Source organism: Gossypium hirsutum, chromosome A12 (assembly GCF_007990345.1).
Source record: "Gossypium hirsutum isolate 1008001.06 chromosome A12, Gossypium_hirsutum_v2.1, whole genome shotgun sequence".
NCBI classification, from domain to species: domain Eukaryota; kingdom Viridiplantae; phylum Streptophyta; class Magnoliopsida; order Malvales; family Malvaceae; genus Gossypium; species Gossypium hirsutum.
The window spans coordinates 70,726,742-70,742,795 of NC_053435.1; positions in this window are offsets into that span (position 1 = coordinate 70,726,742).

Here is a 16,054-nt window from a genome sequence, read left to right on the forward strand (position 1 = left end):
TGACGGATGTTGAGATTGTAACAACCTATTTTTCAGTGAAATCGAAATAGTGATTTCGGGACCACAAATCCGATTCAAAATATATTTTATTTTTATTTTAGCATATGGCCCGTAATATGATAGAAATAATGTGTGAAAATTTTATGAAAATTTTATCAATTTAGTGCCTAATTATGAGAAGGACTAAATCGCATTAAATGAAAAAGTTGAATTCTAGTATAAAGATCAAATAGCTATGGAATTCAAAAACTTAAGGTCCTTATATTGTAATTAGACCATTAATAAAAGTATGTAGATTTTTATGGTGACTCATACATTGAATTATAGAAAAAGACAAGGGACTAATACCAAAATACATGATTAATTAAAAGATGAAAAGAAATTATATCATCTTATTTTCATCATCTTCAACCTAAAAACACATGGAAACCCTAGGAGAGAGAAAAAAAGCTTTCAAGGCCTAATTGGGTAAGTTTCCTTGTCCCGTTTTTAGTAATTTTGGTATTTTTAGAACCGGGATAGCTTAATCTCTATATTTAAGGGATTAATTTGAAAAGTTATCAAGGTATGAAAATGGGTCATAGATGTATTATGCTGGAAATTAGAAATTTATGGTAGAAAATGAAAGATTATTGATAGTTAAACAACTTTTGCAATGTGATTTTTGATGAAAACTTGATTTAGGGACTAAAATGTAAAATTGTAAAATTTGATGAAAAATTCTAAAATTTTATGTAAACATGTGCTGGAAAAATTGTAATGGGGCTTGGGTTAAGCTTGGAATAGGGAGTAATTTTCATAAGTTTCAATTTATGGGCTTAGGGAAAAAATCAGAATTTTTGGAAAAGTTAGGAGTAAGATGGTAATTTTTCCTAGGACGTAAATTGAATCCTTTTAAGTATGAAATGTATGAAATTAATGATTAAATTCATTTATATAAATCCAGAAAACACAAACTCAAGGTTAGATCGAGGAAAGGAAAAGATTTCGAATTAGTAGATTATTACGCGAACAAATGTCGAGGTAAGTTTGTGTAACTTAATCGGATATCTAATTATGTAAATTGAATTTTTTGTTTGTATGTAATGTGATTTTTGTTGATGTGCTTATTTATATGCTATGATGAAAATTGATACAAGCTTGAAATGGTGATAAAGAGTTAGTCTCGATTGAATGTTGAATTCCAATGATTGTATGCACTTTCCCAAAATTAATAAGGTCTTGCATTGTTGCGGACGATGAGTAATCCCAATGACCTTGTTATAAAAAGGATTTAGCTCAGATGGGTAATCTGAATATAATACCTCTCGAGCACACATTATGATTAGGGTTTAGCCTGGACTAGTAATCCCGTTATACGATATGTGGCTCGTGAGTGTGTTTCCTTAGTTAAGTTCCCTAAGGGGGTAACCTCGATGAGAATTGATAGATTAATGAAACGTACAACTCAAGTGAACTACTTGAGCCTTCATCAGAATTTCAATAATTCAATAGACAGATAACTCTTGACTTGGCATGAAAATCTTGAGATAAAATGATAATGACTTGAAAGAACATTGTTTGATGAGCTTATCTATGTTACTTGATTTATTTGAATAGTTTGGTGACTAACATGTTTGATGAAATGTATGTGATTAGGCCATTTAGCCAAATGGATGGAAACATAACATTGTATGCCTAGATTTATTAAACAAGATTGGTAAGTTTAGTTTCTGTTATACGAACTTACTAAGCATGTAATTCTTACTCTTTTTATTTTTCCCCTGTTTTATAGTGCTCGAAAACTCGTGAAGGTTGGAAGTTCGTGGGAGCATCATCACACTATCAACTAGCATTTTGAGTATATTTAGTGAAATCATTTTGGTATAATGGCATGTATAGGGAAACTTGGCCAATAGTGGCTTGAAATGCCATTTTGTAACCTAGCCATTGGAATGGCTAGTGACGGCTCATTTTGGATATGATTTAGTAAGCTATTATGGTATATACATATATTTTCACATGTGTTATACTAAGTTCATGTGATCAAATGTTATTAATGCCTAAGTTAAGATAAGGTGAGTTGGTAACCATGTATGCAAGAAATTGTATGCTTTGTTAAATGATGAAATTGCCTACTTTAAATACTTGTGTAACAGCCCAAAATTGACCCTAGTCGGGAAGTGGTTTCGGGACCACAAAACCGAGTCATAAAAATAATTAATTTCCATATTCTATGCTTATTATGTGTGTACATGAGTATGTGGAAGTTTCATTCTCCAATTTTTCCAATTGCATGAGAAATTATTAAATAGGGATCGATATGAGACATGGTGAAAATATGATAGGCTAATTTAAAATGGTCTATTAATACATGTTGTGAAAATGATGGGTTTGCATGTCAAATTACCCAAAATTTGAGCTAGTGGTTGGCCATGCTATGGGTGGAAACATGTTGGGAACATGTTGGCCTAGTGAGGTATGTAGGAAAAAAATAAAATAAGGAGTATGGGTAATAAAGAAAGGAAAAACAAAAAAATGAGTGGTTGTTCCCCCCCCATTGCCGTGAGCTAAAGAAAGGAAAAGAAAAACTTGTTCATCCTTTTTCATCCTCTTTTGACCGAAAATTCTAAGGGAGGAGGAAGGAGTTCTTGCTTCATGTTTGGTTTGGAAGAGAATTAGGAGGAAGTTTGGCCATGCATGTAACTAGATTGAGGTATGTTTGATATTATTCTTTGAGATTCATGTATATTTTAAGTTGTAAGTTTGAAATCTACCTAGCCATGGTTCAAACTTTGTTAAATGATGGAGATGATATTCGGCCATGCATGTTACATTCTTGGTTGGTATTTTGATGTTTGATGTTGTGGTGATGAGGCATGAAGATGAGTTAAGATTCGGCCTAGGTGGAGTTTGTGTTAATGCCATTGCATGCTAAATATGAAGCTTGTTAATGATGCATGTGATGGTGGATTGATGATTCTTGAATCTCTTTTTTTTTAGCATTTTTGAGTGAGCACATATGTGCATTGGTTACTAGATGGGGAAGAATCGGCTAGCAAGTTGTGTGCTAAGGCCGAATATAATTTTTGTAGGTTAATGAGTAATGCATGTGCTAAATTGATGGAAAGGGAGAGGATGCTTTACTAGTGTATAAATGATATAAAGATTTTAGAAATTATTTTTGGTTAGGTGTATGTATGATTAGGTATATTCGCCATATGAGTAAATATATAGATGATGTTAAATTTGATTATGTATAATGGGCCATATAGGGTACACATTGTGATATTAACTTTGATTCTCTATAATTGATCAAGTGGGTGATTAGTAAGGGTGATTGCCGAATATACTAACATACATATGCATGTGTAATTGGATTGTAAATATTTAGCAAGGCGGTTAAACTAGTTGATTTATTGATTAAGCTCAAGGAGTTAAAGGAGGAGAATCGAGCAAAGGCAAAGAAAAGATCATCGAGTAGTCGAGTTGGAACCATCTTACCCAACACAAGTAAGTCATTAAGCATATCTTTGGTATTGATTTAAAGGATCGTAATACCTATACCATTGTGTTTAATGAGATGAAATGTATACAAATGTATATGTAAGTAGAGATGAAATTTGTCGAATGTAAAAAGGAAGTGAAGCCTATTGAGTGGCTGGTTTTCGGCACTAAGTGTGCGGGCAATAAGTGTTCACGGTCATGAGATTGGCACTAAGTGTGCGGGTTTAAATTGTACAGCACTAAGTGTGCGAGTTTAAAGTACATGGCACTAAGTGTGCGTGGTTGATTATTAAGCACTATGTGTGCGAACCCAATATATATTTTCTATAAATTATTTACATTAAGGGTGCGACCTTACCGAGTCGATTTTGGACAGCGGAAAAGGTAAGTGTGCGAACTTGAAATGCATGGCACTAAGTGTGTGAGTTTAAAGTGTATGGCACTAAGTGTGCGCGGTTGATTATTAAGCACTATGTGTGCGAACCCAATATATATTTTCTATAAATTATTTACATGAAGGGTGCGACTTTACCGAGTCAATTTTGGACAGCGGAAAAGGTAAGTACCTTGAGTTCATGGCTAATAGGCGCTATGTTTATATTTGGAGTTGAGCTTGGTAAGTTTTGAACCTATGTGACGATTATAGTTGAAGTCACGTACATAAGGTTCATTGTGGAATAGGTGAAAGTTCGTTTAATTGTATGATTATAACGAAAATAAAATGATGTATGAAAGGCCAATGTAGGACTTGGTATGAGATTGAACCATAGGGTTTAAGGAACTATGGTATAGTTTGGTATGGATGGAGTACTTAACCTCATTTCATTGTTTCCTGTTGTGATAATTTTATTAATGGATGGTTGTGGAATGCTTATGGCTTACTGAGTTATATACTCATTCGGTGTTTGCTTGTCACCTATTCTAGGTTTCTTGGACTCGTCTCTTTTTGCGTGATCGTGCCGTCGTCGAAGTCATCACACCGGCTAGCAAGTTTTGGTACTTTCTTCTTAGTCGGCTTAGGAGAACATTTCGGCATGTATAGGATATTATGTTGTGTTTGAACTTTGGTATGTAAACTTTTAGCCATGCGAAAATGGCATAAATGTTCGGTTGGGTTTGGTTTCATAACGTTAGGTCGTAAATCTTGATAATTCGACCTTTTTATGCCATATGTCATGGTTGATTATTTTGGTGTTAAAATTCATGATATGGCAATAGTGTAGTAGGGGGATGTTTGACAATGATTAGCCTTTGGCATGGCTAGTCATGATCATAATTTGTGATATGTATGACGAATTACTAGTTAGATCAAGGAGAAATCACGAAATGGGCATAGTTGCTTTCGTAACAGATGCTGGCAGCAGCAGTGACGTGAGATTGAAAACTCACTAAAAATAGTAGGAGTGGAATTAATTGATGAATAAATTATGTATTCGAAGCTCGATGAGTCTATTTTCATATAGAAGCAACGAAAAGATCATATGGACAGTATGTTAAGAGATCTTCAGGTTCTCGTGAGACAGGGCCAGAACGGTTTCTGGATTCCCTGTTCCGACTTTGGAAATTCATTATAAATTAACCAGAGACAATTAGGAGTCATACCATATATTGATAGATTCCTCTCTGAGTCTAGTTTCTATAGAAACAAACGGTATCAGTATTGAAGCTCTGTGCAGGGAGATATCCAGGTCGTAATGTGCAAAGGTCAGTGTAGTCGATCCCTGTAACATGGGAGACTTTGACTAATAAACTGTACTAATTGGCCCGACCAAAAATTGTAGAAAAAAATATGTAGATGGGCATATGAGTCTAGTTTCAGGGAAAAATCACAAAACTGATTTTCGAGTTGTGAAACTCAAGATATGATTTTAAAGCGACTAGTACGCAGATTGGCAGTGTCTGAGAAATATTTTTATAAAGGGTTTAAAGTCTGTTAACATCTCGTGTTCGACTCCGGTGTCGGTCTCGGGTTCGGGGTGTTACAACTTGAATTGGTTGGAATTAATTATGTTTTATATACAGGTTTTTGGGTGATTTTGGGTGAGAAATGAAGCTAGGAAATGGCTTCATTTTGTCCACACGGGCAAGCACACGGGTGTGTGTCTAGACCGTGGTGACATGGGCATGTGGTTAGGCTGTGTGTCCCTTGCACCTAAATTTTAAGAAAAAGAATGCTCAGAATTGGGCACACGGGCGTGTGAGCTACACGGCCTGGAACACTAGCGTGTGAAACCTGCACCTAATTCGAATTAAATTAATTAACCATACGGCCCAGCACATGGGCATGTGGCATGGCTATTTGTGCAAGTTAGAGAGTTATATGGGGTCGAACACAGCCTCTAACACGGGCGTGTCCCTTGGACCATACGGGCATGTGAGCCTTACACCTTGGAAAAATTTTGTAATTTCGCGAAAAATTCTTAAAGGTTGTGATTAAGTCCTGATTCAATTCTAATGCTCGTATTGGACCTCAAGGGTCCAATTAAGAGACGTTATGAATAATACCAGTTAATGAATAGTAACTTGCATGAATTAATTGAAAAATGTTCTGAATATTCTGGTAATACTTTGAAACCTTGTTTCGGCGACGAGTACATGTTAGGGGTGTTACAGAGATTCAGCTTGATATGTCATACAATGAGGAACTGATCAGAATATTGGGACGAGGGGTGAAAGAATTGAGAAACAAGAACATAGCTTTAGTAAAAGTTCGTTGGAAATATTACAGAATAGATGAAGAAGCTATCTAGGAACCCAAGGAAGCTATTAGAAATCAATATCCCAACCTCTTTTCTGGTGAGATTTTCAAGGACGAAAATCCTTTTAAGGGGAGAGTTGTAACAACCCATTTTCAGTGAAATCAGAATAATGGTTTCAAGACCACAAATATTAAGTCAAAAAATTTAATTTATTATTATTTTATTGTCTACAACATGATAGTAGTACCGTATAAAAATTTTGTTAAGAAATTTTACCGTTTACATGATCAATTTGATAAAAAGGCCTAAATTGCGCAAAATGAAAAACTTGAGTTCTAGTAAATAAAGGTATTAAATAGCTGTAAAACTTTAAAGTGGAAGTCCTTATATGGTAATTAGACCATTAGAGTTGATAGTGGATTTTAATGCTTTGGCATTATTGAAATTTGGATAAATTTTTTAAGGGTAATTAGTAATTAAAGATAAAATAAATAAAATAAAAATAAATTTATTTTCGGCTCGGATTTGTGGTCCCGAACCGCTATTTTGATTTCACCGAAATTGGGCTGTTACAACTCTTCCCCCTTAAGGAATTTTCGTCCTCAAAAATTTTACTAATAAAGAGATTTAGACATTACTTTCTCATAGTTTCCTCCAATTCCTAGGTAGCTCCTTCTATTTCATGTCATTGTCAGAAAACTTTTACTAAAACTACCTTTTTATTTCTCAGTTTTTCTCTTCAAGTGCGAGAATTTCAATAATCTCTCATTGTAAGTCATGTCAGGCTGAATTTAACATTTATCAAAGGAAGAACAGATGATGGGTCTGATCGATATTCTCATAACACATATACTAATAAAAACATTGTGAATTCTGTAGAACTCTGATAATAATACCAATCAATACGAAATAGGTTCAATTATTTTCAATAATGTTTTTGACCTGATAAACCACAAACTTAAATTGCCTTTACAGGTAAACTGGAGAACTTTCTTCCATGGCAAAAATTTCAAAAATTTTTGTCGCCAATCTGAAACTCTATTTCTTTTCATTTCAGATTCACATCGGATTTCTAACGACCAAATACTACTTTTAAACTATCTTAGATCACTTCATCTTTCTTCGTTTCAAAGAATCAAACCTACTATGTAACGCCCATCCCCGAGACCGTCGTCAGAGTCGAACATGAGGTGTTAACAGACTTAATTCATTACTTAAACAACTCATACAATTCATTTTAAAATTTCTAGACAAGCTGGCTAACTGCATCACAGTCGCTTTAAAAATTCGTATCTCGAGTTTCAAAACTAAAAATTAAGATCCGTAAATTTTCACTGAAACTAGACTCATATATCTATCTACTAATTTTTTTCTAGAATTTTTGGTTGAACCAATTAGTACAGTTTATTAGTTAAAATCTCCCCTATTTCAGGGTTCGACTGCTCTGACCTCTGTGTATTACGAATTAGATATCTCTCTGTACAGAATTTCAATGACTATGAAATTTTTTCTCTTAAAACTAGACTCAATAGGGAATATTTACATATTAAGCATGACTTGTAATTATATTTTTACAATGTATGGTGAATTTTCAAAATCAGAACAGGGGATCCAGAAATCGCTCTGGCCCTGTTTCACAAAAATTTAAACATCTCATAAAATATAGCTCATATACCTGTTTTGCTTCTTCCATATGAAAATAGACTCATCAAGCTTCGATTCCATAACTTATTCATTATTTAATTCCATTTCTACTAGTTTTAGTGATTTTTCAAATTCACGTCACTACTTCTATCTGAATCTATTTTATGGTAAATTTTACCTATTTCATGGTTTCCATGGATTAGCTAGCAATTTGACATACATAACACCAAATATGATCATAATTAGCCATTCCAATGGCTAATCATTACCAAGCATTTTTATACCACCCAATAACCATATCATAAGACCATATATACAAAATGATTATAATGCTATACATGCCATACTCAAAATATACAAGCCATTATGCCAAGATGGTATACAGATAGTGTGAGCATGCCTCCGACCGTTCCCGATTTCTGAGCTAGCTTGTCAAAACTACGAGGAATGAAAATGAGGGAGTAAGCATAAATGCTTAGTAAGTTCACATGCAAATATCAAGTAACATAACCATATAAGCAAACATAAAACATCATTTGCATAATCATCACCAAGACATTCATATCACATTTTCATTTATCATCTTACCATATTGTTGTTATATCGAGTTTTCAACCTGAAGGTTAAGTACATACCTGTTCAAAGTATCCATTTCACAACACTTACCAATACGTCCCTTTCATCTTTAGTATTCCTCCATTTGAGTAGAACTTTACCCGTTGAACACATCGGAATATAATTCAGATACATTGAAAGTTTGCACATAAGTGCCACATATGTAGCCAAGCTACTATGTAACCCGCCCATAAGCGAACTCGGAATCAACTCAACGAGCTCGGGCGTTCGCATCCATGAGTGAACTCGGACTCAACTCAACGAGTTCGGATGCCTAGTTACATCTCACGAACTCGGACTCAACTCAACGAGTTCAGACAATTGCATCCATAAGTGAACTCGGACTCAACTCAACGAGCTCGGATGCTCAACCATCCTAGTGACATGTCACTTGTATCCTAATCCATTCCTAAGGTTCAACGGGACCTTTTTCCCAATCATGTCTCAACCATGTTCTACGGAATGCCGATACCGATACTCGGTAGTATTTTACATTTTCCAAGTATATCACATAATTTGACATATTATCAAACAATTGTCACAAGTATGATATTTCATAATAATTATCATATCATTTAAATAACATTAAAACATTTAAAATAATAACTATGTTACCAACATTTACATATGAACTTACCTCGTATGCGAAAATGGCTACTTTTACCATTTCGTCCACAACTTGGTATTTTCCCCATTTTAGCCCGAATTTTAGTTTTCCTTGCTCTATCATTTAAAATATAGTCTAATTAGGACTCACATTATTCAAATTGACCCAAAATCATATTTTGGAAAAATTACAATTTTGCCCCTAAACTTTTGCATATTTACACTTTTTCCCCAAAGCTCGTAAATTAAACTTCAGCCTATTTTCTTATGTTTTATGACATGCTGATCATTTTTCCCTTCTATGGCAACATCAAATTCTCACTGTAACATGTACTTATGACTATTAGGTATTTTTACCGATTAAGCCCTTTTGCTCGTTTTCACTTAAAACCGAGTAGCACAAGTTGTCTAACATAATTTAAAACCTCATATTCTATCATAAAACATAAAAATACACAAATTTCACCTATGGTATTTTTCCAAATATAAACCTTAGGTTAAATTATTGCTAGCATAAGCTTAATCGAGCTACCGAGACTCCAAAAACATAAAGAACTTGAAAACGGGGCTAGAATGGACTTAAAATCGAGCTTGGAAGCTTGAAAAACCCTATTCATGGTTTCTCCTTGCTATATTCGGCCATGGGGTTGAAGATGAGCAAAATTGGCTTTTAATTTTGTATTTTAATTCATTTTACCCCCAAATAACCAAAATGCCCTTACTACTGAACTTTCCAAAAATTCCATCCATGTCCAATTTTTGTCCATAGACTTAGGAATTGGTAAAATTTCTATTTAAGACCTCCTAATTAATATTTCAAAACAATTTCATACTAGAAACATCTAGAATGCAAGTTTTGCAAATTATTCGATTTAGTCCCTAATTTCAATTTAAGTACTTTATGCATAAAATTTCTTCACGAAATTTTCACACAATCATGAAATCATATCATAGACCTTAAAATAATCATAAAATAATTATTTCTATCTCGAATTTTGTGGTCACGGAACCACTATTCCGACTAGGCCCAAAATTAGGATATTACAACTCTCCCCCCTTTAGGGATTTTCATCCCCGAAAATCTTACCAGAAAAGTGGTATTCACTTTTAATCTCATATTCGGTGCCAAAGGACTTTCACTTAGACTGTACCTCCAATACATCTCTTTAATTTCTCATATGATCTGAAAGGTTACAGTCTCAACTCTCAACTGTTCTTAAATATTCAACCCTTCTCAGTTTCCCATGATATCATGACATAAAACCCGGATCTTAACTTGATTAATGGAGACCAGAATTTCAAGAAATCCAACAATCAAAGAGACCTAAAATTCCATGAATCTGATGAGTAGGAATTCATTTAATACAGATATGATTTATAGATCTCGCCAAACATTTAACAATAGGATACATCACATTTTCCTCTTTCTGCCATGGAAATAATTCTGATATAGCCTCAAGAATAATCTTTCTCATTTCCACCCCAATATCAACACTGACAAGGATAATTTTGATAGATCCCAATTGTGACAGCCCTAGTGTGACCCTAGTCGGGAAGTGGTTTCGGGGCCACAAAACCGAGTCATAAAAATAATTAGCTGTCATATTTGATGCTTATTATATGTATATATGCATGTGTGAAAATTTTATATTTGAATTTTGTTTAATTGTAGGTGAATTTTAGTAAATAGGACTTATGTGAGAAAATTTAGAAATGTGCTAGGCAAATGTAAAGTGGCCTATTAATGCATGTTATAGAAATGGTGGGTTTGCATGTCAAATTGCCCAATATTTGAGCTAGTGGCCGGCCATCCTATGGGGCATAGCATATTTTAAGCATGGTGTGCTAATGTGGTATGTAGGAAACAATAAAGTAAAAAGCTAGTAATAAAGAAATGGAAAAAGGAAAATGATGAAAACAAAGAAAAAAATGTCCATCCTTTTTCATTCTTCTTGACCGAAATTCAAAAGAAAGAAAGGAGGAAATGTTGAAGAGATTCGGCCATGCTTGTAGCTAGGTTAAGGTAAGTTTGATGTTGTTCCATGAGATTCATGCATATTTTTGATGTTAGTTTGAGTTCTACCTAGCCCATGGTTTAAATCTTGCTATGTGATGAAGATGATACTCGGCCATGGGTGTTGTTTTCTTGGTTGGTGTTTGTTTCATGCTAAATCTAGATGAACAATGGGGGTTGTCATTTAGGTTAAGATCAAAGAAATTAATCTTGTTAAAACTTTGAACTAATAATGCCCATATGTGTGATAGCCGAACATAGACTTTGTTTAAAGTCTTGGTCAAAGGCCGGTTAAGTGTTTTGGAAATGATTAAGCTAGGTGTTTGATCTTTTTGGCTCGGCATAGTACATAAAATGTTGCTAGATGGAGAAAAAAATTCGGCCAGCAAGAGGTGTGCTAAGGCCGAATATAATTTTGTATATTAATGAGTAATGCATGTGTTGAATCGATGGAATGGAGAGGATGTTTTAATAGTGCATATATGTGTATTAGCCAAGTTTTGAACTTGAAACAAAATGGTATTTGGTCAATACAAGTGACCATACTTGTAGAATGTATTAAGTATGCAATCGGCCTCAACATAGACATGCATGTTCGGCCACACGAATGAATGCATAGATTGATGTTGTACATTCGGCTATAGGTAAGCATAATGATGATCCTATCTTGACTTAGACAATCGGCTCAAGGAGAATTTGTTAAGTGCTTAGTTAATTGATATTAGGTTAATGATGTGTGTATTTGGTCATAAAGGTGCACATGAGGAAATGTTTGATTAATTGTACTAAATTGCTCAATGTGATTAAAAATGCCTATGACCATTTTGTATTTGAGCTAAAGGTGGCCATATGACCTATCAAACTCCTTGTCATATTCGGCCATAAGCAAGCATAATGAGACTTTAATAAGTTAAATTTGTTTGGATTAGCTCAAGAGCTTAGAGGACCACAGTTGGATAAGGGAAAGGAAAAAGTGATCGAATAGCCGTCGAAATTGTTCGACCACCTCCGAGGTAAGTTTTGGAGTAATGGAACTTAGATTATGATTCGATTAGATTATGTCACAAGCAAATCAAAATCATGCTCTTTGTATGTGGCTATTAAGCCGAAATTTGTAAGTGTGATAAGTGTCTTGTGTTTGAGCTTTGGTAATGAAAATGAAATATGGATGTGTCATGATTTATTGATATATGTGCAGGTTATTCGAATGATATCCGGGCTAAGTCCCGAAGGCTTTTGTGCTAAGTGACTATATCCGGACTAAGATCCAAAGGCATTTGTGCGAGTTACTATATCCGGGCCAAAACCCGAAGGCATTTGTGCTAGTGACTATATCCGGGCTAAGTCCCGAAGGCATTTATGCTAGTGACCATATCCGGGCTAAGACCCGAAGGCCTTGTGCGAGTGGTTATATCTGGCTAAATCCCGAAGATACTTGGGTTGGGAATGAGCGATCTTGCTGTAATAATTTCAATTAATACGCTCGTAAAATCCCAACAATGAGGTATGTTTTGTACATGCATTGGATTAATTGATTCCTTTTAAGTAGTATTCGCTCAGTCGATTAATGAACTTCCGGCCTTTGGCTAAGTTGATCTTTTGTGTGTGAATATAAGGGTTGGTAATGTGAAGTAAGTATGATATTGAGAATTTGTGCATATGAAATTATCCGTTTAGCCATATGAATGCTACATTTTAGTTGTGTTTAATTTTATGGCTCAAAACTTACTAAGCATTAAATGCTTACTCCGCTTCTTTGAATCTCTGTTTTATAGATTTTGGTTCGTCAGCTATCGGACTCGGGATTATTGAAGTCGAAGTCGCCCACACTATAAAGCCCCTTTTGGTACACTTTTGGTTGAACTTTGTAATGGCATGTATAGGACTACCCTTTTTGTTGTTGGTCATGTACCCTTGGGTTTTGTATAAATTTGGATAGCCATGCGAAAATGGCTTAAATATACTTTGATCATAACATTATAATCTTTTGTTGTTGTTCGTTGAGAGGTATTGAAATGTTTGGTAACGATTAGCCATTGGAATGGTTTATCATGATCATTTGGTGCTATGTATGACAACCTCTAGTTGATTCATGGAAAACCATGAAATAGGTAAAGTTTACCTTAAAAATAGATGCTAACAGCAGCAGTGGTGTGGATTTGAAAAATCACTAAAAATAGTAAGAATGGAATTAAATAGTGAATAAATTATGTAATCGAACCTTGATGAATCTATTTTCATATGGAAGAAACGAAACGATCATATGAGTCGTATGTTAAGAGATATTTAAGTTTTCGTGAAATAGGGCTAGAACGGTTTCTGGATTCCCTGTTCCGACTTCGGAAATTCATTACAAATTAACCAGAGATTATTAGAAGTCATTCCATATATGTATAGATTCCTTTTCGAGTCTAGTTTCTATATAAAGAAACGGCATCAATATTGAAGCCCTGTACAGGGAGATATCCAAGTCGTAATGTGTGAAGGTCAGAGTAGTCAAACCCTGAAACAGGGGAGAATTTAACTAATAAACTATACTAATTGGCTTGACCAAAAATTCTAGAAAAAAATTCGTAGATTGATATATGAGTCTAGTTTCAGGAAATATTTACGAAACTGGTTTTCAAGTTTTGAAACTCAAGATATGATTTTTAAGGCGACAGTGATGCAGTAACCCGTTTGTCTGGAAATTTTTAAATGGACTGTGGAAATAAATGTATTATGTCTGTTAGCACCTCGTGTTCGACTCCGGCAACGGGCTCGGGTACGGGGTGTTACAATTTCATTGGTATCAGAGCTATGGTTTAGTCGATTCTAGGACTATCGTACTACGTTTGGGTCTAGCTATACATGCCATTATGTGTTATTTGATAGTGTGGTGATTTCTGACATTTGCAAATGTGTGTATTTATAGTAATGGAGCCCGATCCTGACCGAGCAGTAGTTGATGATCTCGAGAGTGTAGCGCCTGCTCCCGCACAAGGGACAACGCCGGCGGACTCTCAACCTAATGCTAGTTTCGAATGATGAAGCTAGACAAGCTTTTTATAGCGTGATGAATGATTGGTTCAACCAATACATTCGAACTAATACGGCTGTTCCACAACCTCCATTCCCAACAACACAACCCCCGCACCTACGATACCTCGGTAGCTGACCAAATAAGGTCAAATAAGCCCCCAGTTGACAGAATCCGAAAGCATGGGGCTACTAATTTAAAGCTACGGACAGCGATGATGCCGAGCAAGCTGAATTTTGGTTGGAAAACACTATTGGGTACTCGACGAGCTATCTTGCACACCCAATGAGTGCCTAAAGTGTACTATCTCCTTGCTACGTGATTCTGCCTACTATTGGTGGAATACGTTGACTTCTGTTGTGCCAGAGAGCAAGTAACTTGGGAGTTCTTCCAAACCGAGTTTCGAAAGAAGTATATCAGTCAGAGATTCATTGTCCAAAAACGAAAGGAATTTCTTGAACTCAAATAAGGTTCCATGTCGGTTACCGACTATGAACGAAATTTGTGAGGCTTAGCCGGTACGCGCAAGAATGCATTTCTTCAGAAGCTGTGATGTGTAAACGTTTCGAAGATGGACTGAATGATGATATAAAGCTGTATGTTGGCATTTTAGAAATCTGAGAATTTGTGGTACTTGTCGAGCGAGCTTGCAAAGCCGAGGAGCTCAGTAAGGAGAAAAGGAAAGCCGATGTGGAGCAAAGGAGTTCGTAAGAGATCTTCAGGAAAGCCCTTTCAACAGTCATCGAAGAAATTTAGAGATGACTTAGGCTGGTCTAGGGACACTTCGGGTTTTTCTAGACGAGATCGTGATGACCCCTTGTGAGTGCATGAGTCACTTCGGTCGCCAGTGTTGGGAATGACCGTCGAGACAGAACGGAGTGTCAGTATTATGGTAAATGGCACTCGGGGAGTTGTAGATTCCATGACCGCTCTGTTACAAGTGCGGATCAGTTGACCACTTCATTAAAGATTGCCCGAGGTTGTCTGAACAGAATGTAAATCAGAGTGGGAAACCGGGTGCTACCACTGCTCGAGGTAGACCATCTAGAAATACGGGCAATGCTAGTGGTGGTCAGAGAGGATCTAGAGATGCTACGACCAGATCTGAGGCTCGTGCTCCTACTAGGGCTTATGCTATACCGCACGCGAGGATGCTTCCTCGCCAGATGTTATTACCGGTACTTTTACTCTCTTTGATACTAATGTGATTGCTTTGATTGACCCTGGTTCTACTCATTCTTATATATGTGAAACCTTAGCATCCAGTAAGACTTTACCTATTGAGTCTACTGAGTTCGTAATTCGGGTGTCAAATCCCTTGGGTCGTTACGTGCTTGTCGACAAAGTGTGTAAGAAATGTCCCCTAGTAATTCGAGGTTCCTGTTTTCCGGTGGACTTGATGCTTTTGTCGTTTGATGAATTTGATGTTATCCTCGGTTTAGATTGGTTGACCGTGCATGATGCAGTTGTGAATTACAAAAGCAAGACTATTGATTTGAGGTGCGCAAATAACGAGATAATCCGAGTTGAGTCTACGGACTTAAAGGGGTTGCCAGCTGTAATATCATCAATGTTGGCCCAGAAATATGTAAGAAAGGGGTGTGAAGCATACCTTGCGTATGTACTTGATGACAAAGAGTTAGAAAAGAAACCCGAATCTGTGCCGGTGGTTTGTGAATACCCGGATGTTTTTCCCGAGGAATTATCGGGTTTACCACCTGTTCGAGAGGTAGAGTTTGGTATTGAGCTTGTACCTGGGACTACGCCAATTTCGATAGCTCCGTATCGTATGGCACCAACTGAGTTAAAAGAGTTGAAAGCTCAGTTGCAAGAATTGACGGATAGAGGTTTCCTCGACCAAGTTTCTCACCTTGGGGTGCACCAGTATTGTTTGTGAAAAAGAAGGACGAACCATGAGGTTGTGCATCGACTATCGTCAGCTGAATAAGGTGACAATAAAGAATAAATATC